At 46.1% G+C, this 27898-nt stretch overlaps 1 protein-coding gene across 2 annotated transcripts in view; it reads right to left on the bottom strand.

Moving 5' to 3' along the window:
* The window catches only part of LOC309871534 (uncharacterized protein), a 218480-nt gene extending 198843 nt beyond the window's left edge, over nt 1–19637 (bottom strand). The window contains exons 1-2 of one of the 2 annotated variants that reach the window (XR_014315331.1): nt 18896–19627; nt 18496–18847 (exon numbers count right to left, since the gene is read on the bottom strand). The gene's annotated coding sequence lies outside the window, so the exon portion shown is untranslated. Of the gene's footprint in view, nt 1–18495; nt 18848–18895 lie in introns of both variants that reach the window. The other variant, XM_082744674.1, reaches the window with a different exon arrangement.
* Nucleotides 19638–27898: the final 8261 nt, after the last annotated feature.

The following is a 27898-nucleotide window of genomic DNA, read 5'->3' as shown; positions in this document are numbered from 1 at the left end:
TCTGCTGAGGGATTTACGTTCTGCATGATTAAGCCTGAAATGGACAGGAAGCTTTATTGTGCTAGGCTGGCAGGGCGTGGAGGAGCAAATCGACAAAGACGCCTGGGTCAGTGGCAAGCTGGGTGGTTCCTAATTTATAGAAACACATCGAGAACCATTACTCAGCCCCTTCCTTCCTGCTTCCATCTCCCCCACCCCTCTTACTAGACCCTTCTCTGCCCCTCTTGGCCAGATGATGACTTATTTATGGGCGGGAAGAGAATTTACTGATAAGGATGGGGCATCAGCCAACCCACAGCCAGTAAATTCCCAGAGAAACAACATCAGTAATTTGACTTAAGACAACAAACATTTGCCGAACTCTCTCTGCCAGGTACAAGATCACAGTGACATAGGGGACACACAGGTTATAGCCAGTCTCAGCAACTATATAACCTCTCTGAGCAAGTAGATAACCTCTCTGAACCTCAGTTACCTTCTTGGGAAAAAATGGGGCTAATGCAAGCTCTTATCTCACAGATAGTAAATGCCCAATGGAAAGCGGCATTTATTAATTCTATCCACCTGGGTTTCCAGACTCTAAGCCTTGACATCTTTCTTTAAAACCCTTCCCATTGACCGGCCAAGGCTACAGTCGCCGGGTTTAGAGAAAATATCCCACCCTTCTCAGGACAACTGTGCTAGTTCATATCTTCTCTGGACTTTTGCGTCAGGAAAGGAGGAGGATATGGGATGGACAGGAAGGGCACTAACATTCAGTGAGAAACTCTTTGGGCCAAGATGGCTGTCATTTTAGACCATTCCTTTCAGTAGACTCCTAGCAGGTCCCTTGCCTTCAATCCCATCCTTTCCTTCAATCCTCCATATCGGTCAAGATGTATTTGTCAAACATAATTCTGATCTTACTGGGGTCTCATTAAAATCATCAAGAGCTTCATACTGGCTGTCATATGAGGTTCCTCGTCTTTGGTCCGGCAGCCAAGAGTCTTCATGATCTGGTCCCAAGTGAACCCAAGTCCCAAGTAAATAGCTAGCTACTCTTCACCACCAATTCCACAGTCCACCTACATGGCTTGCATTCCAAGCAATCCACTCTCATATCTTCCCTGCTTTTATTCATGCACATTTTATTGATATTACATTGGCTGTACATATTAATCTGGGAAGCACTGACTTCTTTAAGCTGTTGATGGACTCTCCTCATTCAGGACCACAATATTTCTCTTCACGGATTCTGGCCATTCTTCATGGCCTTCGGGAAAGTGTTATAATTGCCTTCATATAAATCTGGCATATTTCTAGTTAATCCCAAAGAGTTTTATCTTTTTTGTCATTGTTGCTATTATGAATGAGGTCCATTTATATATTACATTTTCTAATTACATGTTTCTAATCAAAAAAAAAAAAATTTTCTTCATGTTCATCTTGTATCCAGTTGCATCTCTTATTAGCATCAACTGCCTTTAGCTGAATCTCTTGAATTTTCTAAGAAAGCAGCCAAGTCATCTATAAATCATGACTCTGAGTTTAAACAAGCATGGTAAATTTATTATAGGGATCTTGAGACACCTCACAAAATACAGGAGCTCAGGAACAAGCAGAATCAGAGCTTTCAATGCCAAGACAATTCCATTTTTCCAATCTGTCCCTAAGGCTGAACCTAAATTCTACATTTTCATGTTAATTTATTTTTGAATGGATTGAAGGATACAATCCTTTCTTTGTTGGTTCACTTCAATCATTTTATGCATTAATTCAGAAAATCTTCTTGGTATAAAAACACATATATATGCATATTTTGCTAAGGGTTACTTCTTAAAGACACTTTTCAAAACTGTTTAAAAACTCAAACAGTATAAAATAAATTTGTTTTTTCCCTCAACACTGCAAGATGGGTAAGTGTTGTACATGTAGCTGTAGTCTATTTTTTCTTATACTTTTAAAAATAATATACAGGAAAATTGGATCTTTTCTGGTGTACAGTTCTATGAATTTCAACAGATACATAGATTTGCATAATCACCACCAAAGTCGGCCTACAGCACAATTCCAAACAATTCCTTTTTACTGCCTCTTTTTAGTCAGTACTTCCTCCCATTCCCAGTTCCAGCAATTCCTTGTCTGTGCTCTATCACTGTAATTTTGCCTTTTCTAAAATGTCATATAAATTAATTCATATAAATCAAGACATTCTGAATCTTCCTTTCTAATATTTGCATCTCTCTCTCTTTTTTTTTTTTCTTGTCTTACTGCTTTGGCTATGATGTTATTTGATTCTGCTGCCGTATTTGCACTTCCCCAACCAGACTTTGAGATTCTAAAAAGTGGGGATGGTGTTTCTTTCAGCACCTAGCCCAATTCTCAGCCAGTGTAGGTGTTCACTACATGTTTATGGAATAATACATCAGAGCATTGTTGTCAATGGATGGGCTTCCTAGGGGGCCAGCATGCGAGCTTCCCACAACACCAAAATTCTTTTCCAAGAAAGGGGTACCTTCAGTGCTGAGTTGGGTCATAGGCCTGGAAAGAAGTCCCCAGGCCCATTTTCATTAATTAGCTTGTCAAGACGCAAAGGGAAAATCCCACTTATTACATGCTCACTGTGCCACATGGAACTGTCAGCCTCTAATTAGAATTAATTAGCTAATGTGGGTTTCAAACTTGGAAGACAAGAAGCTCTGTCTGTGTGCTCATTTGGTGTTAATTATCATGGAAACCTGTTTCAACCCAGAGACTCACTCAAAGCACTGAAGCACTCCTTCCCACACAAGATCCAGGAGGTAACCAGTGGGATGCTGGCTGACAATCAACAGGGCTCTCTTGTTATAGCAACATCTTGGGGAAAAGAGAACTCACAGCTCCCCTGGGAGTTTTATTAATGCCTCCCTCGTAAGAGAACTTTTGTGGAGAATTCAGGATTTCTGACAATCCCAAAACTGTAGTTACAACTTCAACAGATAAATGGAAATAAAATAGGAGGGGCTGGGTCAGATGGCCCCATTATGTGGGGCAGGAGGAAAAGCACCCCAGAACACTGTCCATTGGAGGGATTGCTATCCTTTCTCCTAGACTATGGGGGATTATTGCTTCTTATACTTGCCAAAAAAAAAAAAAAAAAGAAAGAATATAGCAAACTTCTTCTCTTAAGACAGATTTGTTACATGTCCCAGAGATAGTCTAGGAGAGAGTATGTATTAGGGGTTCATCTTCTAATACATATTCTGATCTGGTGCTGGCCTTCCATAATATGTGGAGTTTTCCCCCTTTGTTTCATAGCCATTGATGGATCTGGATCCATTTAGACCACAGCCAGAGCGGGGAAACAGAGTTCACATTGGTGTTGGTTGGGCAGCCTGCAGGTCTAATTTCTACAGCTGAGGCACGTCCTATTTTATCATTCCTGTAAAATGCTGCTGCCTCTAGCTCCTTGGTTAGTCAGGGCTTGTAATACAGTTGGTCCCTTAACAAATGAGCTAAGAATAGGTCAATGATTAATGACAATAATTTCAAGAATCAAAGATTTACTTCTATCCTAACCTCAGCACCATGTAAAAGAATAAGACATTAAAAAGATAAATTATAAAGTTAAAATGATTTTGAAAAATCAGGTCCTCTCTTGGCCTGACTTGGATAAAAGTGAGCTGGACAATAAAGTGGCGGAAGGGGCTCATTTTTCCTTCCGTCTCTCAGCGAACCTATTTCCTTCCCTTGGACTGGCTCCCACCTAATCTGGCTTGATTCAAACTGGAACTAAATCTGCAGTCGGGTGCCCCAGGAGAAAATTAAAGCACACATAGTAACATGCATTGAAATCACCTGGATTTGACATTGAGCTACTGGAGATACTGATTGGTAGGTCTGGGGTGGGAAGCTGAGGTTCTTGGTTTCTGAACGGCTCCCAGGAGATGGCAATGCTGTAGACTACACTTTGAGTAGCAACATGTATTAAATTCCACTGTAACGAATTCCACAAATTTAGTGGTACCGCATGAATCTATCTCCTACAGTTGATAGAGGTCAGAATCTGGATGTGGGTCTTACAGGACTAAAATCAAAGTGTCAGCCAGGGTCTGTTGCTTCTGGAGTCTCCATCAGAGTATCTGTCCCTTGCCTCTTCCAGTTTCTAGAGGCTGCCCACATTCCTTGGCTCAAGGCCCTTCCAACAATGGCAGCACTCCAGCCTCTGCTTCTATCCTCAAATCACCTTCTCTGAATGTGATCCTCCTGCCTCCCTTTATAAAAACCCTTGTGGTGACATCAGGAGCACCTGGATAATCCAGGATTATCATCCCATCTCCAGATCCTCAATTTAATCACGTCTACAAAGTCCCTTTTGCCATATAAGGTAACATGCACAGACTCCAGGGATTAGGTCATGGACATCTTAGGGGGTCGGGTGTATCATTTTTCCGTCTGCCATGGACTAATGAACCTGAAGGGGATGTTAAAGACTATGGTGGCAAGGTGGTTAATGTTTGGAGTTGGTTTGGGTTCTCACAATGACTAGGGGCTGAAAAGACGCAACATTTGGAGTTCCTAAGATTTGGGCACATGGGTGGGCAGGCTGTGATAGCTGTCAAGGAGTCTGAGAGCAGGTACTGGGGTTTGGCTGAAATTAAGACAGGACTTTAGGGACTGCAAGAGAGCTCAGGAAGGGGCTGGTACAGACCTGTTCTGGAAGTGATAGAAGCTTAACTTGTTTGCTCCCCATCTCCTCTAAGAGCAGAGCACTTAAAAAAAACTCTTGGCTTCTCTCTCTCACTATTCCATCTCCCAGAAGATCTGCTTCTCCAGCCCTAATTATGACCAGCAAAGAGGAACTAGTTGGCAAAGTGTAAGTGACAGGAGCCTTGAGGGAAAGTGACCATATCAGCTCATAGTTCCTAATGGCCAAGAAAAGTTTGGACACATATCCTGAAAGTTAAAGAAGCTTTCAGAAACTCCAGATAAAGATTGGCATAGGCTGTGACAGAGATGGGCAGTTCTCAGAGCCCCAGTCTGATTGTCTGTGGACCTGGAAAGAGTGATGAGCATGTGCATAAATAGGGATCTCTCCAGGTGGCTTGGGTTTTTGATGATCAGGCAAAGATGAAAACTTGACATATCACTAAGGGGTGGCTGGTATGAGGGTGATACTGACCAGTAAAAATGGATGAGGAAGCTAAAGTTCCAAAGAGCTGGGGCTGCAAAAAGGGTGAAAGCCAAGATAGGCTTTCATGGTTTGGTTTAGAAGAACAAGGAGACCAAGCAAGGGAAGAGTTCTGAGCTTGGGTCTTGTGGGGGATATTCTCTGCCTACCCACCCCTCTCCCCAACTCTCTACTTGGCCATGAATCCCTAGAGAACGATCTATGGGCTCTATCACCAAATTCTCTCTCTGGTTTTGGCTGAGCTTGACCAATGGGAGACAAAGGCAGGAGATAGAGGGGTAAAGTCAAGAAAAGTCAAGGTACTTCTTTTCCAGCTCTCTCTCTCTGCTGGACCAGAGTGGACTATGGCTGCCTTTCTGTACCCAAGGCCACAGCCCCCCGGCAGATAGCCCTTTCCTAAAGCTACAACTCTCTTGAGTAACTGGCAACTGCTCCCATAGACGACCTTCTGTATTCCACCAGCTCCTGTTTCCTCTAACTTGGCTTGTCCTTTCATCAAAGTCTCTTCAATGACCCCTCTGAGGGTCTCCCCTCCCTCTGCAGCCCCTCCCCCCACCCTCCTCCCTCTTGTAACCCACCTTGTTCCCAAAGAACTAGCACCCTCTTGTTGCCCCTTTACTGCCTCCCAACCTCCTCCTCCAAGACGCTCAGGCTCTCTGCATGGCACCCCCTCCCTCCACTGTTCGCACAGTTGCTTCTCCGGGTGCCTATGTTCGTGTACAATATGTCTACAAACTGGGACTCATTAAAAAGGAAACAAGTGATATTCAAAGCTTGAAAATTTCCCCCAGTTGGAGGAATTGGCAAAGTCTAACTACTTTTTGGAAAACTTGAAGCAGAGATTCTTCTAATTTTATAATTCCATTTTGCTTTGTCATATTCTGTTTGGGTCTCTGGGGCACAGTTTACTACAGTTATCTACAAGGCAAATTATCCTAAAATAGTCCTGAAACCCAACAGTCATGCCAACCACTGGAACAAAGGCTCTGGCTCCAAGTACATAACTTTTCTCCCCAAAATACCTCTTCCTCATGTATCCGTACTGATTGGCTCCACTGACCCAGTAATCTAAACCAGAAAGTTGTGGTTCACCTAGATTCTTCAGAGTCCTCATTCTCCTTCATTCCCCCATAGCTAATGAGTCACCATGTCCTGTCCAGCCTAACTATATAAAAATCTCTCACATCTCAACCTTCTTCTCCAGTCCATTTCTCCTGCCCACTTCAAGTTCCCATCAATCAGTGCTCTCTTAGATTACTAGAACTGCCTCCTACCTGTTCCCTGATTCTACTCATCAAATACACCCCTCTCCAATACCAATCATCACAGTTAAAGTCCCCCAAACCCCTCAAAACACTCAGTACCCTCCCTCTACTCAAGAACCTTCAGTGGCTCCCTTCTACCCAGAAAAAAAGACCCAACTTTGGGGCATACCCTTTGACTCTCTTTGTGATCTGAAACCCTGCTGATATATCTGTCAAAGACTCAAAATTGGTAATGATAATAAAATCTAACTCTGGGCTTTTGTGCCATGCTCCATGAAAGAACATATCTTGAGGCTCAGCTCAGTGAAGTCAACCTAGTTGAAGGTCTCTAACTGCTCCCTGACTTCCAAAAATTTACAGTGGGTTGAGTTCTGATGTGTCCTCTCAATTCCAGTATCCTGATATCCCCAAACCCAAAGCAGAAATGTTACTTAATTGTCAGAGAAAACTGTCAGCTCCCTTTCAAGAGGACCATGAAAATGCAGCATAATGTGGGGGTAGATATCCTAAAGCAATTAGCTAAAAACAAAGACAAACAAATATGTAAACACACAACTGTTTAGTTGAGTGCAGATTGCCATGAAGATACTGAGAACAAGCAGAAGGAATGGAATCCAAGTTTTTTTCTGCCTCTTCCCCCAGTTCATTCTAATTCTCTTTGAAAATTAGGCTTCCATATGGTTAATATTAGGTCTCTGTGGCATTAAGAATCTGCAGTCTTAGCTTGTTAATACTCATTAACAGGAAAGGCTCATAATAATAACCCTTCACATCTGTGCGGCCCTTTATGGTTTTAAAGCCATGCCATATGCACGATCTCTCACTGAATCACCTTTAATCCATGGGCTAGAGGGTACAGCCAGAGGAGTTCCTTGATGGAGGGGGAGGATACCTCCCAACTCAGGGGCCACGAGAAAAGATGAGAAGACCAAGGGGTGTCTGAAATGTAATGAAATATGGGGGCTAAATCAGTTCACTGTAAGTCTCTGGTTTATAGAATATTTTTAAAAAGAAATGTTGTCAGTGATTGTAAGAGAATAATAAAGGAACAGGAATAGATTTAACAGAGGGCTGCCCAGAACAGGCCTTGCTCTAACGAGTGGATAAGAGTTAACTTATAATTAGCATATCAGAGTGTGACCCATCCAAGACTGAACTTGGCTTCTTTTGCAACAACGTGCTGGAAAGACCATGCATTCTCTGGATGGGTAAATACCATTCTTTAATCCATAAATCAAGAGAGATGTTCCAGCTTGCACAAGGGGGACACCCACACTCACACATCTTATGGTATGATATGAGGATGTGCAAAGTACTAGCTCTGCAACTGAGGAAATTTGAACATAGGCTTACAAATATAAGTGATAACATTTTGAATTTTCATGTAATACCAGTATTATGTATATGTAGGAGAAAGTGGTTAAGAGATGAATACTGATTTATTTATGGATAAAATGTCATGACACATGCAATGAACATAAATTTAGCATAAATTTTATAAAAGTTTATATATATAAACATATATATACATATATAGAGAGAAGAGAGAGAGAAAGAGAGAGGCAGAGACACAGCAAATATATATTAAAATGTATCCATTGCCAAAAAAAAATAAAAAACTTCTAGCTCTGGAATCTGAGTGACTTGTACTCAGCTCCTTTGAAATCCCTCCACTTATAAGTCACACCAGCTCTTTTAAGCTTGAGTTTCCTCATTTGTAAAATAACAATAATAATAAGAATGATGATGATGATACTTCTTACTTCATAATGTGGCTGTAAAAAATAAAATAACCCAAATGACAATGTGACAAATAGAAAATCCTCATCTAAATTTCACTATTATAAAAAATAATAATAATAATAATAAATAAAAAATTTAAAAAAATTTCACTATTATTATTACTGTTATAGATACACATGTTATTATTACTGTTATTTAGATACACAGAGAGTAGTGTGTGCTTGTCTCCCCCATTAGATTTTGAGTCCCAGTAGAGCAGGGACCATGGCTGATCACTGCATCCCTCTAGTGCGCCAGTGGAGGACAAGCCCATAACACTGCCACAAGGATGAGAAGGGTCAATCCAAGTCACACAATTTAAAGGTGCCCATCATGTAGTAAAGACATGATCATTACTGGCTCTTAATGAGACTGTCTGTTAATATGTATGGCCTTGAAAGCTCAGGAGAAATGTTCCTTTATAGATGTTTGGGGAGCCCAAAGTTCAGGGATGTCCACAGGAGTTCATGTAGCAGGCAAGGACCAGAGCACAAGTCAAGAAAGAGGGCTCTCTGCCAGACTCCACCTCGACTCTACTACCCAACTCCAAACAGCTCACTTTGGTCTCCAGGCTTCCATTGCTACCATCTGCTAACTGAAAATAGAGTGAGAAGTTCCTTGAAGATCTCCCACCTTGAGATAGTATGCCCTATGGCAAGAGTTATACATGGCCTTGAATGGACCTTTTGGTGCTGGGGGTGTATAAACCCAGAAAATACAATGAATCTTGCATCCTGTGCAAAAGAGAAGTGACCTTGTCTGAACTGGAAAGTTCTAAGGATTACATGAACAGAGATGTGTGGGCCAATGACAGGTAATAAACAAAAACTGCTTATTCCCTTTCTCTCCATTCCCTAGCACACTAAGGTTCCAGAGTCTATGGTCCTAAGACAGGATTGGGCAAATCACAAATCCAATAAAATATTACCAAGAAGATCCAGTGTGTTACCATATTGGGGTACAGACTTATAGCAACTTCTCCACTGAGATAGATTGCCTTCTTTGGGTACATTCTATAGGAAGTTGCCACACAAGGCTCCCCTCTGAGAAATATGGGCAGGCAGAGACCTTGGGCCACCTGAGGAATGGCTTAACCTATAGCCACAGTCTTTGTAAGAAGTTTTGTCCAGCTCTGGGCCTTGAATTACCAGGCCTGAGGGTGTTGGCTATGGGTTGAGGCTTGTTTCTATATGTGATAGTTAATTTTATGCACCAATTTAACAGGACAATAGGATGCCCACAAGGTTGGTGAAACATTATTCTGGTGTGTCTATGAGGATGTTTTTGGATGAGATTAGCATTTGAATCAAGTCGATTAAGTAAAGCAAATTGCCTTCCCCAATGTGAGTGGGCCTTACTCAATCTGCCAAAAGCTTGAATAGAACGAAAAGGCTGACCTTCCCCAAATAAAAGGAAAGTCTTCCTGCCTACTGTGAGCTGGGACATTGGTCTTTTCCTGCCTTCAGACTCAAGTTGAAACCCTGGCTTTTCTGGGGTTCCCAGCCTAGTAGCCTTTGGACCAGGATTATACCATGAGCTCTCCAGAGCTGAAGACTACACACTTTAGGATTTCCCAGCCTCCATAATCATGTGGGTCAATTCCTTATAATAAATCTGCCTATCCTATTGGTTGTTTCTCTGTAGAACTCTAATAGGTGGGTCATCCCCTGAGCTACCACTAGAGTGGAATAACCATCCACTGGTTGATGATGATAATAACCATTACTGGCCGAGATGTCATTATTAATCAATACTTCCTGCAAGGGAGCCTGCTGACCCAGCCCCAGACCTTGGATCCTTGGGCACAGAGTCTTGGATGGGTCCACACAACAGGAAGGGAAGGTCTCTGGACTAGTGCTTCTTGAATGTGCCCCCAGATAAGCAGTATCAGCATCACCAAACTTGTCAGAATGCAAATTCTCAGCCTCAGCCCAAGATCCTGTAAATCAGAACACTTGGAAGGAACGCCTCCCAATCCAGCTAAATCTGAATCATCCAAGTTTGAGAACACGGCTCCATCAAGTTCAGTGATGGGGAGAGAGGGTATGTGCATAGAATTCAGGTAGCTAGAGTAATAGAGTTCAGAAGTATGAGTTCAAGTCCTGACCCTACTACTCACTACCCGTGGGATCTTGAGCCAATGATTTAAACTCTGTGAGCCTCAGTTTCCTCATGTTTGAAATGGGCATCCCATCTTTCTAGGTGTTCCTAATTCCTCAGGGATTACAATACCTCCTAGGGCATGAGAAGTTAACATACACGAAGTAATAACCTGGACCTTGCACAGAGTTCCAGTCCTCAAATTTTTACTTTCCCTTCCCATCTGGTCAAATAATTATCTTCTTATTTCCCCGAATAGGTCCAATTCTATCTCATCTTTGCTGTTTTCTCATGCTGCTCACTTTTTGTTGTTGCTTCTCAAATTTGAGTAGGGCCGATGAATTACCCAGACATATGAAGCTGCATATTCTGATTCTTTAGGTCTGAGTTGGGATCTGAGATTCTGCATTTCTAACAAGTTCCCTGATGTCACCAATGTTCCATGGACCATACTTTGTGTAGTAAAGGTCTAGCCAACATAGCACCCAATTTCTTCCTAAGTTCTACTCACGTTTCACTGCCCAGCCCTAATTCTACAAGTTCCATCAATACACTGAAAATAGCTTAAAGTATGGGTTGGAGAACAGAAAGACTGGGGGTAGAAAGAGTCTTTAGGGAAGAAAATATGTCAATTTCCTGGAAGGAGGTGGTCAGAACTCTAACTAGGGAAGATGGCTGGAGGAAGCAGTTAGGAGAAGACCTTGTTGAGAAATTAGAGCAAAGGTCTTAGGTTTATTGACCAAAGAGTTGTAGAGAACCAACCAGAGCAGATGATATTCATTGAGTCAGAGAGAGACTAATGGAGGAGGAGCAGGTGAGTAGAGAAGGAATCACATAATAAGCTTGGGTATGGACCCCAGGTTGGGATGCCTATAGATTATCCAACGCAGATGCTCAGTAGTCATTTAGATATTTGGGTTCTGGAGCTCAGCAGAGAGGTCTGTGCTAAGTGCTGGAATTTAAAGGTCATCTGCATGTAGAAATAGTCATAAATTTGGCTGAGATTGTCCAGAGGAGGATGGAGAAGGTACCAGAGTTATGTGGGTGGTAGGGTGTACGCATGTACCCATTCATGCCTGTCCTACTTCAACCCATGCGCATTTCTCCCCAAGCCAGCGCTTTGAGGGGCTAGAGATCTGGAGAGGTGTTTAGATATCTCCTTGGTGGGAAAAACATGCGAGAGTTTTGGAAGTAGTTAAATCCTGGTTAAACTTCAGCTCTGCCACCTACTTCAAACATGTTGACTCAGCTCTCAGAGTCTCCATTTTGTCATTGGTAAAATGAGCTAATAATACCTCCCCAGCGGGACCCAGTATGATACATGTATGTTTATGAAGTGCTTCTTGGCACCCAGTAGGTGTTCAGACAATGTGAGCTCCCTGCTTTCATTCCCATTGCCATCCCAAGGCCAAAAATTAAATGGTTCTTGGTGGTGACACTCTTGGGTAATGGCCATTTCAAATTTGCCTCTTCTAACCTACACTCCATGAGGGCTCAGATGCTTGACCTCCCCAAAGCAGAGATTTCTCTCACCATCTTTCCATATCTCACCAAGAAGCAGGGTCCTGTGCACCTCTCTCTGCCCCAACCCCATCTTCATAACTGATCCTTAAAACTACAGCTGCCCACACCCCAACACTACATCCCATCTTAAATATTTGTTTAATAAATACAAATACATATGAGAAATCTTAGGCCCCCAGACGTTGGAAAACTTGACCAAGATCACACTGCTGCCTTAAATCCAAGTTCACATGGTTGACTGCGAAATCCATGCAATTTTTGTGTTTCAATGGCATGTGAATTTGTTTTCCCTTCAGTAAGATTTCTGATGTCTTTTTGTTTTTAATTCTGCTTCTCTTAAGTCAAAATTCATGGTCTGTAAATGGATCCAAATGGCTTCTTCATTTGCCAAGGCCATTTCCTATCTGTTCAAGAAGGAGCTCTGCCCAGGGGTCACTCTGTGTAGATGCTGCCCTCTGGGACATAGCTGTGAGGAACTTTCTCCTGGGGCATAATGGACTTCAGGGGTCAATGCTGTTGTTCCTGCCTTTACAGTACCTCTTGTTAATGTGCTAACTGCCTCCCAAGGAGAAAGCCCTAGTCAAAGTGGTTGATATTGCATTATGCTCTGGAGAACTGGAAAGCAATTCACAGTGACAAGGGAGGAAAAAAGATGATGTTAGGAAGCCAGGGGGGCAGATCTATCCCTCATGCTTTCAACTGGGTTCCCTAGCAAGGGGTAAAGAGCAGGTCCTTCTCTCTTCTCCACCCCTCTGCTTGTGCCCACCCACTCAGGAGCTGAGCTGGGCCCCCATCCACCCCCAGACACCCATCAGACACCACAGCACCATCATTGCCAGCCAGCAGCCTCCTAAGATCTATGAGGCTTCTTGATTTCAGAAATAATTGCATGCCCCTGGTAACAGGTCTCTCTACTCCTGAAACCTTTTATTAAACGAGACGACAAAGCATCCCATTCAGGGCTCATGGTTCAAGCTTAACAGCATTTGACCCCAGCTGCAGTTCATAACTGGGAGGCAGGGACAGAATGTTGGCTTATTAATAATGCACCAGCTATCGCTTCCAGACCACCAGAAGATCAGCACACTCACTCGGCTCCTTTCCTCACTACAATACATTGCTTTTTTACCCTGAAGCTGCACAGAAGAATTTGCAAAGGCCCAGGCAGTCTTCCAAAAAATGTTAAGAACCAAGCAGTCTGTAGATTTCCACACCAACTTAGTAAAGATTTTGTAATTACATACGTGTGTGGTTGATTAAAGGCCGTCTTCCCAACTAGGCTGTGAACTTCATGAAGATGGGGCTAGTACCCATTTTCTTTGCATCTGTTTTACAGGAGATGCTCGATATTTACAGCATGAGTAAATGAATGAATGACATACACAGGAAGGGTAGCACTTTCTAACCAGTCTGTCTATTCTACCACTCAGCTGCAAGACACGCTGGGAGCCCATGGGGAGGAACCTGGAAGATTGACTCTAGGGGAGCTCAACCAGCCCTAATGATCTGGCCCCATGAGGTCAGCAGCCAGAATCACAGAGTGTGAAGGCGGTTGTGAATCATCTCTTCCAAAGGGTCCGTGTTGATGGTCCCAAAGGAAGTAGATTTATTTCACAGTGGCAGTGGCCAAGAGTGGGCAATTCAGTGGCCAGAGAGGGGGGCCTGTGTGGACACTGAACACACACACCATCTTGTGTCATCAGTGTCTATCACCACACATACAACATGAGTTGCCCAAATGAACAAACCCCATCCATTTCCCAGCAACTAGGGTTACACTCATGTGAATAATCCTATAGTACAACCCAAACCTCATTAACCCTGAGCTAATCCATTCTTGATTCTTCACATCTTTCTGTGTCAGGAGTTCTCCAGAGATTCCTAGGTAGCAGCCCGTGTGGTCATGGAGTAACGTCAACATCAGAGAAGCGGGGGTGGGGGTTCCAAGCAGAAGGAACTTTAGCCCACTGTGCTCGTTACCCTCCTCACAGCCCCAACCCTAAACTGCCTGAGGGCTCGGCTTCTGCCCACCAACACCTGTAATTCTTTGCCTGGGGGCTTTTGCCCACTACCAAAGTTCACTTTTGCCCATGAAAGTGGCACGCCAGAAGGTGTTGGGCATTCAACCTCCCCACCATACTCTCCAACTCCCCACCAAGGTAGCCCTCAGCCAACCATTGATGGAGGTCAGTGTATAAATACCCCAGTTCTCACACCCTTCCTGCGGGTTAGTTCAGCAGGATGTACTACATCAGCTTCTAGATCCTCTCCAGTGGGCTGAACCCCAGCCGCCACAGGCTTGGATGGCACCCCTTCCACCAGCAGCCTTCCCTTCCCAGTCGCTTCGCCACTCCCTCTCCAGTGCTTTGTGTGATCAGCCCTCAAGCTACCTGCACCTGAACCTTTGCCTCAGGTCCTCCTTGTGGGGGAGATATGTGAAGAGGACTGTGTGTGTGTGCAGGCAAGAAGAAGTGAAACAGGTGACCAGTTTGGGGAACATGAGCATTTGGTGGAGGTGGAATAGAATCCAGATGAGAACAGGGGAACTGAGGCAGGAAGGGTTAGCTGGAGGCAATCCTGAGGGACTTCCGGTACCAGGCTGGGGAGTCTGGTTCCACCTGATGGACAATCACTATCCACTACCTGTGGAGCCATGTGGCCCACATCCACGTGAGAATGGCTCTTGAGACCAGAAGGAATCCAACATCATCTAATTCTGCTCCCTGACCCCATCCAATCTTTGAATCCCTCTCCCAGCATCCCCTTGTCTCCATGACTGCTCCCAGCAGATTGAGAGCTTACACTCTCACCAGGCTCATTCAGCTTAGCCAACTCTGACTACTATTAGCTAACTTACAGAAAGTTCTAGAAATAGCCCCCTTGTTTCTTAAAGATACCCAATTTTTCTCCCTTATGAAAGCCCTTCAATGTATAAACCATGACTCCTCCCTGACTCTTCTCTTCTCCAGGCACAGTCTCTCCAATTCCATTCTATTCTCCTACGTGTGACAAGGTCACTTGTCCCTGTTCCATCTCAGGCCTGTCCTCTTCATGTACACTAGACTCTCAGCTTGGGGAATGATACTCCAGCTGGATCCAAACAGACAAGAGAAAAGGAGGCTTCCAGTGTCTGCTTCCTTCCTGATCCATAGGAGACTGCTGACCAAAGTCACTTTCAGTCCCTCATTCGTTTATTGATGTGATATATATTTGATATATATCAATATGTATATTGATTGGATATAACTAGTTCTAGATGCTGGGTAATGATACCTAGATTTTTTTTTGTTTTTTTAAGTCCCTGCTCTGACAGAGCTTATCTTCTAGAGCAGGAGTCAGCAAGCTACTCCAAATCTGGCCCACTGCCCTGCTCTTGTAAATAAAGTTTTATTGGAACAGAGGCATACACATGCTTTAGTTTATAAATGGTGTGTTTTCACATGACAACAGCAGAGTTGAGCCATTGTGACTGAGACCATAGAGCCCACAAAACCAAAAATGTTTACTATCTGTCCCTTTACCGAAAGTTCCTGATTCCTGTTCTAGAGTACCTACCAGAATGTTAATTCTAAAGATACAGCAACAAAGAGACAAAGTCCTTACTCTCAGAGCTTGTGTTCTAGAAGCCCAGCTAGGTACCAGGCAACATTCAGGATACTGGGGATTCTGCAATGAGCAAAGAACATTCCCTTGTGCAATGTTCTAGAAGGCTTATCATGTGCCGAACTTTGAACACAACACCGGTGCAGAGGCAAACCAGACTGACAAGCTCCTTACACCCACGGACCTCCTAGTCCAGTTGGGGACAAAGCAACACACACACAAACACAGCTCTCCATGGTAATGTACACTATGGGAAAATAACCAGGAGCTGGGATGTCCTTGCATGGACTGTTAGTGTGCACGCCCCAATTTTCTCCTTGTGCACTTGTTCCGGGTGCAAATGGAGGCCCTGATACGGAAGCAATTATGTTAAACTCCCATCTCGTGGAGCTGGGCCTTTGTTCCTGACTGTTGAGCTGCAAAGGGGAATGGAGTCAAAGCTGTCAGTCCCCCAGGGGGCCAGGCTGACCCCAAGCCCCAGGCAGGCAGGGCCCCGTGCATCTCGGCGTCCCCTCCTTTTGAAAGGAGGACAGCGGGATGAGTGTGCACGTAACATTGACAGCAATCCTCGCTGCTTCGGTTCAGGAAAGTATTTTGCACACAAGATCCCCTGCTCAAGCGTTCCTTCTAATTGCCATTTTCTTTTTACATTGTGTTGTGCAGAGTTCACAGGAGCAAGCTCGTGGTGAGCAAGGGCCCCGGGGTGGCAGGGAAAATAAGGCCTGGTTATTAAGGGGCTCGGTGAAGCGGCAGCTTCTACATCTTCCAGGCAGGGGGGGAGAAACGGCTCAGAAACTGCACGGCACCAGGCCAGCCGCAGCACCGTAGGACCTGGCTCGGAGATGGCTTTGTAAGGTTAGGAAACAGCACTGGCTTGGAGGGGGAGGCAGAAGCTCTATCCAGGAGCCTGCAACGTATCACAGTTTCATTTGCTCCGTAGATCAAGGAACCCCCAGTGGCTCCATCAGAATCTGAGGTCCTTCAGTGCTCAGCCTTCACCATTATGAGGATACCCAGGCATACGGTTTTCACTCACTTTTTTCATTCATTCATTCATTCATTCATTCATTCATTCATTCATTCTTCCAGGGAACATTAGCAGGCTTTGGTGATGTGTCAAGCTGCTAGAGACAGAGACAGGAAGAAGGTAAAGATGGACAGGACGTGTCAAAGAAGGAGATGCTGGGCAAAGGAGAGAGAACAGGAAGGGTTGCTGGTTTGCATTCTTAGAAGGATGGTGGTGGTGTTCCCTGAGACAAGAAACCAAGGAAAGGCCTGCACTGGGGCGGGGTGGGGAGGGATAAGGTGTGGAGGGACACGATCAGTAAAGTTACCTGCAGATGTCCCAGGAGAGAACGCTCACTGGGTAGCAGGGAGATGGGCCTGGGGCTCCACAGGTCTGGCCCAGGACTCAGAGGAGCCCAGAGAGAGGTTGCTGGGGTCCCAGGGCGGGAGGTGGGTGATGGTTAGCACAGGCTGGTTTTCAGAGGGTCTTATTTCACTGAAAACCAAAGGTAGTGATTCCCTTGGGACTCAACCCAAGAAGTAGGTGGGACCCATCTGAGAGGCCACATTTTATTTATATATATAAACACATTATATATATTTGTTTTTATATACACTTACAACATTAAGGGCAGGGGGGACAAATGGCCCAGAAACATTATATGCATTTACAATGCACATACTTCATACACACACACACACACACACACACACACACACACACACACACATATATATAGTCCCATATTTATATATATATTTATATGTTTATATATATTATATATATACTTATATATGTTTATATATATATTATATATATATATATATTTATATATATATATGTCTGGGGTGTCACTGACTCTCTGCCAGTGTTTGCTAGAAGACTGGATAGATGGACAGACAGACAGATGGATGGAGGCCAGAGCTTGTGTGTATCATAATAATAGTAACAACCAAAGCAGTGGTTGAATGTATACTGTGGGACGCCTGGGTGACTCAGTCAGGTAAGCGTCGACCTTCAGCTCAGGTCATGATCCCAGGTCCTGGGATCGAGTCCGGCATCCGCCCCCTGCTCAGCGGGGAGCCTACTTCTCCCTCTGTCCCTTCCCCATCTTGTGCATACAAGCTCTCTGTCTCTCTCTCTCTCTCTAAAAAAAAAAAAATAATATTTAAAAAAGAATGTATACTATGTTGCAGGCACCATTCTAACTACCTGACATCCATTACCTAACTCTGTTTCTCTCCGTATCTATACACACAGATACACATGTTCGTAAGTACCGTGGAGCCAGGCTCTGTTCCAAGGGCTTTATAAATATTAACTCCTGTGCTCACAGCAACCTGATGATTAGCTAATATTATTCAATTTCACAGACAAGAAAAACGGGACACAGAGAGATTAAGTGACTTGCTTATGGTCCCCCAGCTGTGAAGGGACAGAGCTGATATTCAAACCCAGGCCGTCTAGCCCCAGGGTCCCTGCTCTCAGTTGCTGATTTCTTTCTGCTTCCAGGGACCAGGGTAGCTCCCGCCCAAGCCGGGTGACATGCCCCTGAGCCCCAGGCCCGGAGCTGGCTGGGCTCCACAAGGGGCACCGGCCTTCATCACCCCCTTCCCCTGAGGCCTCTGCCACTGTATCCCTCTGTTCTGAGGAACCCTCCCTGCCTTCCTGCTCACATGCTGGGGCCAAGGACGGTCCCCGGGACCCGGGCTCAGCAGCAGGGACGGGAGTCTTGGCGGCAGGCTGTCAGCTCAGTGTCTGTGTGTGGGCTGCCTCCTCCGGCTTTATTAGATGTCTTCTAAAATAGACTTTTCTCTTTCAAACACCCCCACTTACCACTCGCCGCCCATCTTTCGGCACCGCCACCGTGTTCCCCTGTCACGGTAATGTGCTGCTTAGACGATCACAGACAGGCTGACTTTTTGTGGAACAGCAGTCTCTTGAGAGAGACTTTTCTTTCCCTCTTCTAATTATGCCATTTTCCAGCTGGCCTTTCTCTTTTTGAAAGGTGAGCCCCGGATTACTGACTGTTCAACCATTAATTTCAACGTGTGGATCACACTTACCAGAGGAAGGCAGGACGAGTCTTTAGATGATCACGCAGTTCCACTGCCTTACTTTGCAAAGGAAACAACCACGTCTCAGAGAGGGAGCTTGGCTCGCCTGAGATCACACAGCCAATTAGTGGTGGACTGCGGCTGAAACTTGAACCAGTTAATACAGCCGGGCGCGGGGATTTAAGAAGAGGGGTCATTATAATACCTATTTATCACAGCACTGACGTTTACAAAGCACAATTTAGTTCTCTGGGTATTGATCTATGTGCCTGGTCATCTCATCTAAGGAGGGAGGACCCTCTTCTCCTAACACCAGCTGTCCACTCCACCCATATGTGGAAAAATTCCAAGTGCTCTCATCCTATAAGAATGAAGTGGCCACAAGGACATTTGAACCTCAACAGGAGGCAAGGCAACTTCACAGAGCCCTGTGTCAATCCCAGAGGAACCCCACAGCTAATTCTGCAGCCCAGACTCCTCCATCTCCCCAGATACCTCTTCTCCCTCCTCTTACTGCTGTCTGTGTTTCCCACTGGGGTGGCAGAAGCAGGTGGGGCTTCCCCCGTCGAACAATGAAATGCCTTTCCAATAGAGACTCTGCATTAACGAATAGCAGCACTAGATGACCCCTAGAAAGTATTTTGTTCGACCCTCCCACTTTATAGACTGGGAAGGCGAGGCCCAGAGAAGCAAAGTGAATTGCCCAAGATCACACCGCTTTGAGACACGAAACATATGCCTGGACCTGTTGTCTCTTGTTCTCTATAGTCTAGGCACCCAACATGGAGCTCTCGCTAAATGCTACCCTGAGTGGAACTTGTCTTATTGTCTTGTTAAATGAAAATTATATCCTGGGGAACTAGCCATAAAACGACAGGGTGGTAACAACTCACCCACCTCACCCCTCCATTGTCCAACTCAACCTTGGTTGCACAGCCGAATCTCCTTTGGCACTTTATAAACATCCAGATTCCCAGGCCCATCGTAGACCGAATGGACCAAAGCTCTAAAGAGTGGGGTCCTGGCATCTGTGTTTGTTCAGACTTGCACAGGCAGTGGAAGAGGCAGCCAGGGATGGACAAGACTGAGCCGTCCGATGGCCAAGAATCCCAAGAATCACATCAGCAGTCTGAACCATTGTGACTGAAATGGAACCTAATTTTATTTTTGAGCCTTAAAAGCTTAATTTGAATACAGTGAAAACAGGAAGTTGACCGAGCAGAACGGAAGAGTTCTTTCAGAGTCACGCCCAATTCTGGCTCACCCCTGCTTACAAAAAAAAAAGGACTCCATCAGACCACATACCCGTGAAGTCATCATGTGCCTCTCCAGGGAAAACTAGAAACACTCGGCGGCCTAAAGGGCCACTCTCTTTCCATATCCCAAATTACGGAAAATAAGCTTAAATAATAGAAGTTAGAGGTCAAAATGAAGCTCGGCCCTCCCCCATGGTCTTTCCCTTCGTTATCTCTAGCCGGTGCTCCCGGTATCCGATGTGTCCTCAGATCACGTGTGAAGTCCCAGGCCCAAGTCAAAGTCCTTGTGAAGGACAAGGTTCATACAGAAGGTAGACGCGCACAAGACAATGCGTAAAAGAAAACGGAGGGCCTAATGGCACTCAGAAACAGCATGCTCGGCGCCCAGGCTGAGGGGACACAAGGCTGCAGGGGACCGGGGTACATCCTTGAAAGTGACAATTCGACCCAAAACATGGACCCAAGGAGAGAGGAGATGGGAAAGAGGCACTTCAATCGAAAGCTGAAGAAGGATCATAAAAATCAAGAGGTTTTTCATGAGTTTTGAGAAACACAAGATAGTAAATGTCCAGGTTTCCCCCGGAACGAAAAGGGGCATGTGCTCTGCTACAGGGAGGGGAGAGGAGAGGGGGAAATCAGCACAGGCCCAGGGCCGAACCCTTGGCGGGCTCAGTATTGAACTCGTCTCTTCCACACTTAATCACCTGCTCCTGGTTCAACCACCAGCCCAAAGACACCGAGGAGCGGTTATAATTACCCCCTTTCGGAGAATGAGGGAAACAATGTTTGGAGTGATCACGCAGTTAAATGTCAATCCAGACTCTCTGAACTCCAGGTAGACAGATCTCTTTCCACCATGGAGACAACATCTGCTGGAGCTTGGGGAAACGCTGGGAGGGAGAACAGGGGGAGCTTCCTTTATCTGTCTGAGCGGGAGCCATAGACATCTGGCCACTGGAGCAGGACATTGCACTGGGACTTTCTCTAGCTGGGAATATCAGAAGTATTAGCTTCTAGCATTTCTGGCTAATAAATGGAACTCTCTATGAAGATTGGCATTGATTCAACCTCCCCTTGCTTCCTTCCTGCAATTAATCACACTTCTCCAGGTGTCATTGTTTCGAATCCTGGAAGGGTCTGTTTTGCCTCCTCGGAGTTCCCCATCACCCCCCCCCCCCCCGTGTGGAGTCAGGAGTCGCTCCCTTTCTCTCTGTAGCTCTACCTGCCAGGCCTGGGGGCAGAACCAAAGTCAGCTGTCCAACAGGACAAGAGGCTAAGCCCCACATGATGGATGGGCAGTGCAGAGAGAGCTCAAGAATGGGCAAAATCAGGGAAACCAAGGTCTATGCGCCAGACACTAAGGCAAAGGCTTCATCTACATGGTGTCATTCAATTTTCATGATCAACCTGTGAAGTAACATTCTCCCTCATTTCACAGCATAGGTAAGTTAAGTGACTTCCCTGAAGTCATACAGTGAGTGTCCGAAGAAGATTTCTAACCCAACACTAGCCTGAAAACCAGTGCTATTTCCACACTACAATGCATTTCCAAGAACTAGCAACGCGCACCAGAGTGAATGGTCAAGGTAGGAGTCGAGCCATGGGGTTCTGGCCACAGCTAGGTTAGCTGAAGATCAGAAATGGCTCAAACTGAAGCCCAGAGACATCAGTAAGAGTCCTGATAGGACTGAGATGGCACGTTCCACGTGGATCATTTAAGGACACTTTAGTAAAGAGACAGGATGCTGGGAAACCACAAAGAAGAGCACAGAACCTCAGAGACAGGAACACACTGCTCTCACCCACCCTAGACATGAATGAGCAAGAGGAGGGAGCAGTCGCCAGAACCCGGAGAGAGAGAGTGCTATGTGGTGGGGCCCACCCAGCTGACCCTGGCGAGACACCAGAAGTAGGCAGGGAAATAGAGACCCCAGCCTCACTGTCCTCTGGCCCGTGGCTCTCCTGCTAGTGCTGGCCAACTCAACCCCATTTTGGAAGCCTGATGATGCACTCCATACAGGCCATCCCCCCAGAGGAGGGGAGGGAAGGGTGAAGAGGGGATCCAGAGGAACCAACCGAAGAAATCCAGCTTCTCAGTCCCATGGAGAGGCAGAAGCCACAGAAGAGATCCAGAGTCAGATGGATGAAGCAGGTGTGAGGTACGGGCTTCAGAACCCAAGCAGTCATGGACAGCCCCTTTGATAAGATCTGACTGCCAAGATTCCCTTCCAAGAGCTCAGGGCTTCCTCTGTGGTTGCAGGTTTAACTGTCTTCAAGATTCACTTCCCTGACCCGTGCCTGACACCTGTTCCTCCTCCTTGTCCTTGCTGCCTTCAGAGGACACAGTGGTTATAAGCGGAGGTTTTGACCTAGATTCAAATCCTGGCTCCATCTCCCACAGGTTGAGTGACCCAGAACAACTGACTCAGCCGCTCCCCACCTCAGTTTCCTCATCAGCAAAATGGGTACAAGAACAGGGCCTCCCTTAATGGAGTGCTGTCAGAAATGAATGTAGCAAATGGTTCACAGAGTGCCTGGCAGAGATCAAACATGATTAGTTATTACCATTATTATTACTCTCCCTTGCAAATATTTACTGAGCTTCAGGGCTCACTAGCTAGGAGAACTGTTTGCAATTAAATGCCCATGTGAGAATGTGCCAGCAACTCTGGCCAAATACAAGTAGGTGTGGTAACAGGCAAGTATATGGTGCCTCTGAAAAAGGACTCGGGGGGCGCCTGGGTGGCTCAGTGAGTTGAGCCGCTGCCTTCGGCTCAGGTCATGATCTCAGGGTCCTGGGATCGAGTTCCGCATCGGGCTCTCTGCTTAGCTCAGCGGGGAGCCTGCTTCCTCCTCTCTCTCTCTGCCTGCCTCTCTGCCTACTTGTGATCTCTCTCTGTCAAATAAATAAATAAAATCTTTAAAAAAAAAAAAAAAAAAAAAAGAAGGACTCGGGGTCTCGGGGTCTCTGACCATAAATCCAAAGGAAACCAGATGCTGAGAATAGTAACTTCAAGGCAGTCATTACACAGTGTAACTGGAAAGTATGTGAACTTGGAGGAATCAAATAGCAAAGGACGATCCCAGCCTCTCTTAGCAGCTCCCTTAGGTGAGGGATGTCAGCTGAACACAGCAGCAGCTATGGAGTTCAGCCAACAATCTACCTAGAAATTTTCTGGTTTTGTTCTGCACCCTGGAGCCAAGCAGTCCTTCTAGGAGCACAGAGAGACAGCGTCCTTGGGCATCTCACCGAGACATCTTTGCAAATGGTATTAGCAGAGTCTATTTGCATAGAAGTAGCTGCATTTGCATGAATCACTACAGGAGCAAATGGGCCCAGAATGAGCTAAAACCATACAAATACGTTGGCAAAGACTTTTAAGAGGCTAGACTGTAAGAACTGTTATCCTGCAGGCTGACATCTCGCTGCAGTTGGTGTATCCAAGGAAGCAGACGGCCAATGCTCCCACCAGACAAGCAAGGCAGGCAGGGGACACTTTACCTGTGGGGCCATCTCCTGGAGCTGGCTAGGAACAGAGGGGGCATGCTCTGGGTTAGCTCTCTGGACTGCAAGACCAATAGTGAAGCAGGGCCAGAAGGGAGCTAGGTCTAAATCAGATCACCAGTATGCAGTGATCCAGGTGCGGAACCAAAGAAAACAGGGCTCAGGGGCACAGAGAGCAAGCAGGTTCCAGACCCCAGGCGTGTCTAGGATGGGAGCGATCTCTGAGTCAAAGAATGGGCCTCCTGGTTAATGTCTTCCAGTTCCTACAACCATGGGTAAGGATGTGCTAGGAGAAAGAAAGGGGCAAGGAGCCGTAAGCAGGCTGACAAGTTCCTTCCAACACAGGCCACTGCAGGCCTGCATCCAGCAAACATGTATGATCACCCACCCTGTGCCAGCTACTGTTTCAAACAAAGGGTATATATACAGCCATGAAAAAATGAATCAGATCACTGCCTTGATGGGGCTCACATTCCGGTAATGGGAGACAGAAACAAAGCAAGTAAACGAATAAACATATAAACTTCAGGTAATGATGAATACAGCGTGTTATGCGGAAGAAACGAAGAGGTAAGAGGAGTAAACATACAAAACCTCAGCCTTCCCCTTCCCTTCCCTGGCTCAGCTCACCTGCTGGGAAAGGGAGCCGCACAATGTAGGAACTACATTCCAGGGAGCTGCCTGGTAGAGGTGTCCCCTCACTTTCCAACAGGTATTGTGTTTTCTCTTTTCTCTCTCTTACCCAAGCAGCAGGAAGAGCTAACCATCCAGGTGCCATCTGTCCCAGCAGACCTGGCCGGCCCCCTCTCGTCCCCTTCTCTCTTTTATCCCTGTGTCTGGAGCAACAAGGCACTCTGCTAGGCAAAGCTGGCTTCGCCAAAACATGCCTGACCACCTCCTGGTCTCTTCCGGCTTCTTTCCTACATGCGACCCTAGTGCCTGGAGCTCTAAGGGTCATATTTGGACACGGTGGGGACAAGGACAGCAGGGACAGCCCACTTCAATATGACATGGTCCAATCCAGCTCATCAACTTTGGGTTTGGGGAGCCAAGATTGGTCGACAATAACATGGTGACTCTCCACCCCTCAGCAGCGTACCAATCAGCTATTGTCATCTAACAAACAATCACAAATCTCGGTAACAAACAAGAAGCACTTATATTTTTTTGTGCACTTTTTTCGGCTGGGGCAGGGCGCCAGGTGCTGGTGCTGTTCTGTTAATCCTGGCCTGGCTGGCTTGAACTAGGACAGGCACAGATGGGCCGCTCCAGGCAGAAGGTAAGGTGTGGGACTGTTCTACACTGTTTCCAGTGTCTCTCATCTGCCTTGGACCAGCTGGCTCGTCAGCTGTGTTCTCATGATGACAGCAGAGGCACAAGAGGGCAAGCAAAACACCTGAGGCACCTTACAACCTAGGCTTGGAAGTGGCCAGTGGGAAGTGGTCAGCTTCTGCCCACGTGCCCCTGGGCCAAAGCAAGTGCCCAGTCTGAGCCCCAAACCAAAGGGCAAGGAGTAACCACCACATTACCTGGCAAAGAGCACGGTTAGAGGAAGGAGCAAAGAATTAGGACCAAAGATTCGCAGGCACCCCCCTCTGTTGGGAGCATCCTTGACAGGGACATTACCTAGAGCACCCACCTCAGTTCTAAGCTCACTTTTGACTAGAGATCGCCAATGAGGGAGCAATGGACACTATACTAATAATTTTTTTTAAAAGCCAATATTCAAGGTGGGGAGGGATAGGGTGGCTGGTTGATGCATTTGGGGGAGGGTATGTGCTATGGTGAGTGCTGTGAATTGTGTAAAACGGATGATTCACAGACTGGGACCCCTGAAACAAATAATACAATAATACACTATATGTTAATTAAAAAATAAAATAAAATAGAAAATAAAAGCCAATGTTCAAATCACTGAATTCTACTCCAGAAACCAAGATTGCCCTGTATATTAACTAAGCAAAATTTAAATTTAAAAAAAAAAAAAAGCCAACATTCAATAGTCCGCACCTACTCTTGGCTAGGTACCATTCTAGACGCTTTACGTGAGTAAATCCATTTTAATCCTCATAAAAATCCCATGAGGTAGCTTCAGGGATCGTCTTCACTTTGCAGATGAATAAACTGAGGCACAAGATGGGGAAGGAACTTGTTCAAGGTCACAGAGCTGGTTAACACCAGAGCCAGGATGGAGATGCAGGCATTGGGCTCCAGCACACCCCCTCCCAAGCGTAAACCATCCCACCTTCCCAGAAGGTGGGGCCCGAGTGCACATGTCCCTGGTCTGTCCTGTGCCTTTCCCCACAATCTCAGTGGAGACTCCCAAAACAGAAGAGCTTTAGGTTGGGGGTGGGGGAGTGCAGGAGCTCAGACCAGGACAGCAAGCGGGGAGAACTAGAAAAGGAATTCCTGCTTCTTGGGGACCCAGGGAGGAGTTGTGTGGCCAAGAGAAAGGCAAGCTGGGTTCCAGTGCCTAGAAAGAGGCCCTCAGGACTAAAGAGAGACTTGACTTCACGACTCTGCACGGCTCATCTCAACATCCCTTGCTCCCTAGCTTTGTGGGACCTGGGACTCCTTGTCAAAGCTCTTCTAGGAGCCAGAAGCAGATGCTATGGGGTCACATCTGAGGCAGCACGTTCCTCTGTGTGGTAAGTAAAGAGATAGGGAGCCAAGGAGTCCCCGGAGGCACATGGCTGGTTTCTATCCAACTTGTCACTTACTTCAATCAGTCCTCTTGTTTTCTTTATGATAAACAATGATAACAGCTTACTCAGGAAGCATTTTATAAGAGGCAAGGTATTTTCAGACACAGGGATCACATGTTTCACCCACAACCACCACAGCTGGGAGCCAGCGCATTTTAGGAATAAGGACACCAGGGCTCAGAGGAGTCAAGTGGCTTATTCAGAATCACACAGCTCATTAGAGGAACTGGAATCAGCACCTTCACTCTTTTAGCCCTGCACCAGCCTCACATCTTTCCCTGGAAGGAGGGAAAGCAGAATTATGTCAGGCTTTGAGCTCTTAAGAGAAGGTGGTATTTTGTCTCTATCAATCTTTCACACTTTAGTACGATGTATTTGCCCTCTGGTCTGGAGAGTAAAAGCACCAGGTGCACGCACTGGAGGGATGCGACAAGGGCTCCACCAAGGGGTGGAAGGGAAGCAGTGCAGTGAACATGAACACAATTGGATAAGTCATGTGACCTCTGCGTGCCTCATTTTGCTCATCTGTCCCGTAGGAACACAGCTAAATCCCTGTAGGATTTAGCTGGAGCCAAGCTGAGGTTCAGGCAAGACAGAAGATGTCAGATGAAGACATCCAACTAGGAATGATGTTGTTATTATCGAGACCCTTCTAGATGAACAGTGTGGAGCTGAGCAGTTGGAAGACCATAGTAAAGAAGTACAGATGCTTTCATTCCAGGATGCTGACAGGCAACAGATCAGCACACCCATAAAGAGAGGTACAGCGGGGGTTATGAAGACAAAGACAGGTCATAATGAATAGACAGTTTTGAGAGTGGTAGAGTGCGTTTACTACTTTGGGGTTTGGGGAGGTCAGAGAAGACCTCTCTGAGAATGTGTCATGCGGGTGACCCCTGAACAAAGAGCAGGTGCCAGGCTTGCCAAGATCCAGTTTACTGGATGAACAATGTCAGGACCACGCCATGTAGAAAAGTGACCACGCCACAGCAATAAGAATGGCAGAATGATGGCAGCAGATGCTAACACTTATGCGCCACTTGGGTGACAGGCACCTGCTCTAGCCAGCTGATATACATTATATCATTTCCTACTCAGCCACGATCCTGGGAGACAGGCATTACCATCAGCCCTACGGGACAGATGAGCAAAATGAGGCACACAGAGGTCACATGACTTATCCAAGCGCAAACAAGAACCAGAAGGAGAGAAAGTTGCTAGGTGGCCAGTGGTGTGGTCCCCAGGGTCTCAGCACTGAGTCCCAAGAGGCAAGATGATCAAAGAGCTCAGGGCTGAAATTAGGGTATCTGGCAGCATTTTGCAGATTATGTGCAGGCCCCCCATTTCCGTCACCTCGCTCAAAGTCAAGAGACCACCTGAGTGGCAGCACCAGAGCGATCACGTGATCAGATGCATGGGTTTAGCACCAAACTCTCCATGGACTGAGAAAACGTTCATGGCAGAGGACTGAGTGTGGGGTGTGGGTGTCAGCCACAAACCACCCACTGTTGATCTCATCCTGGCTACAGATAATAGAGTTAAGAAAAAGAAACCCACAGGCAGGGGTGCTTTTATTGTTAAGCCCACTTTCTGGTCTGCTTGCTCCATCAGAGACAAGTGATGACCCGAACCTAGCCTCAGACATGGCGAACCTCAGTGTGTCAGGAAATCAAATGGTTCATGTCATAAAATCCAGGCAGAAGATCCCTCGCCACAGGCAGGAAGGGAAGTTTGCCCTCTTATGGACCCCACAGTCCCCTTCCTGCAGGCCTGACCTCAGCTATAACTGCCATCAGCCACCTCCCCCCTGCTCCCCTGTCCCACCTCTCATTGCTGTGGTTCTGGTCATTCATAGAACACATGTAGCCTTACAGGACTTGGATGGGCGTCATGGAAGGACAAGAAAGAGAGGAGAGGGGAGAGGAGGGGAGGGGAGGTCTGGGCTG

The sequence above is a fragment of the Mustela nivalis genome (assembly GCF_964662115.1).
Source record: "Mustela nivalis genome assembly, chromosome: 8".
NCBI lineage: Eukaryota > Metazoa > Chordata > Mammalia > Carnivora > Mustelidae > Mustela > Mustela nivalis.
The sequence above is the reverse complement of the archived record's forward strand: the minus strand, read 5'-3'. Positions and strand labels throughout refer to the sequence as shown.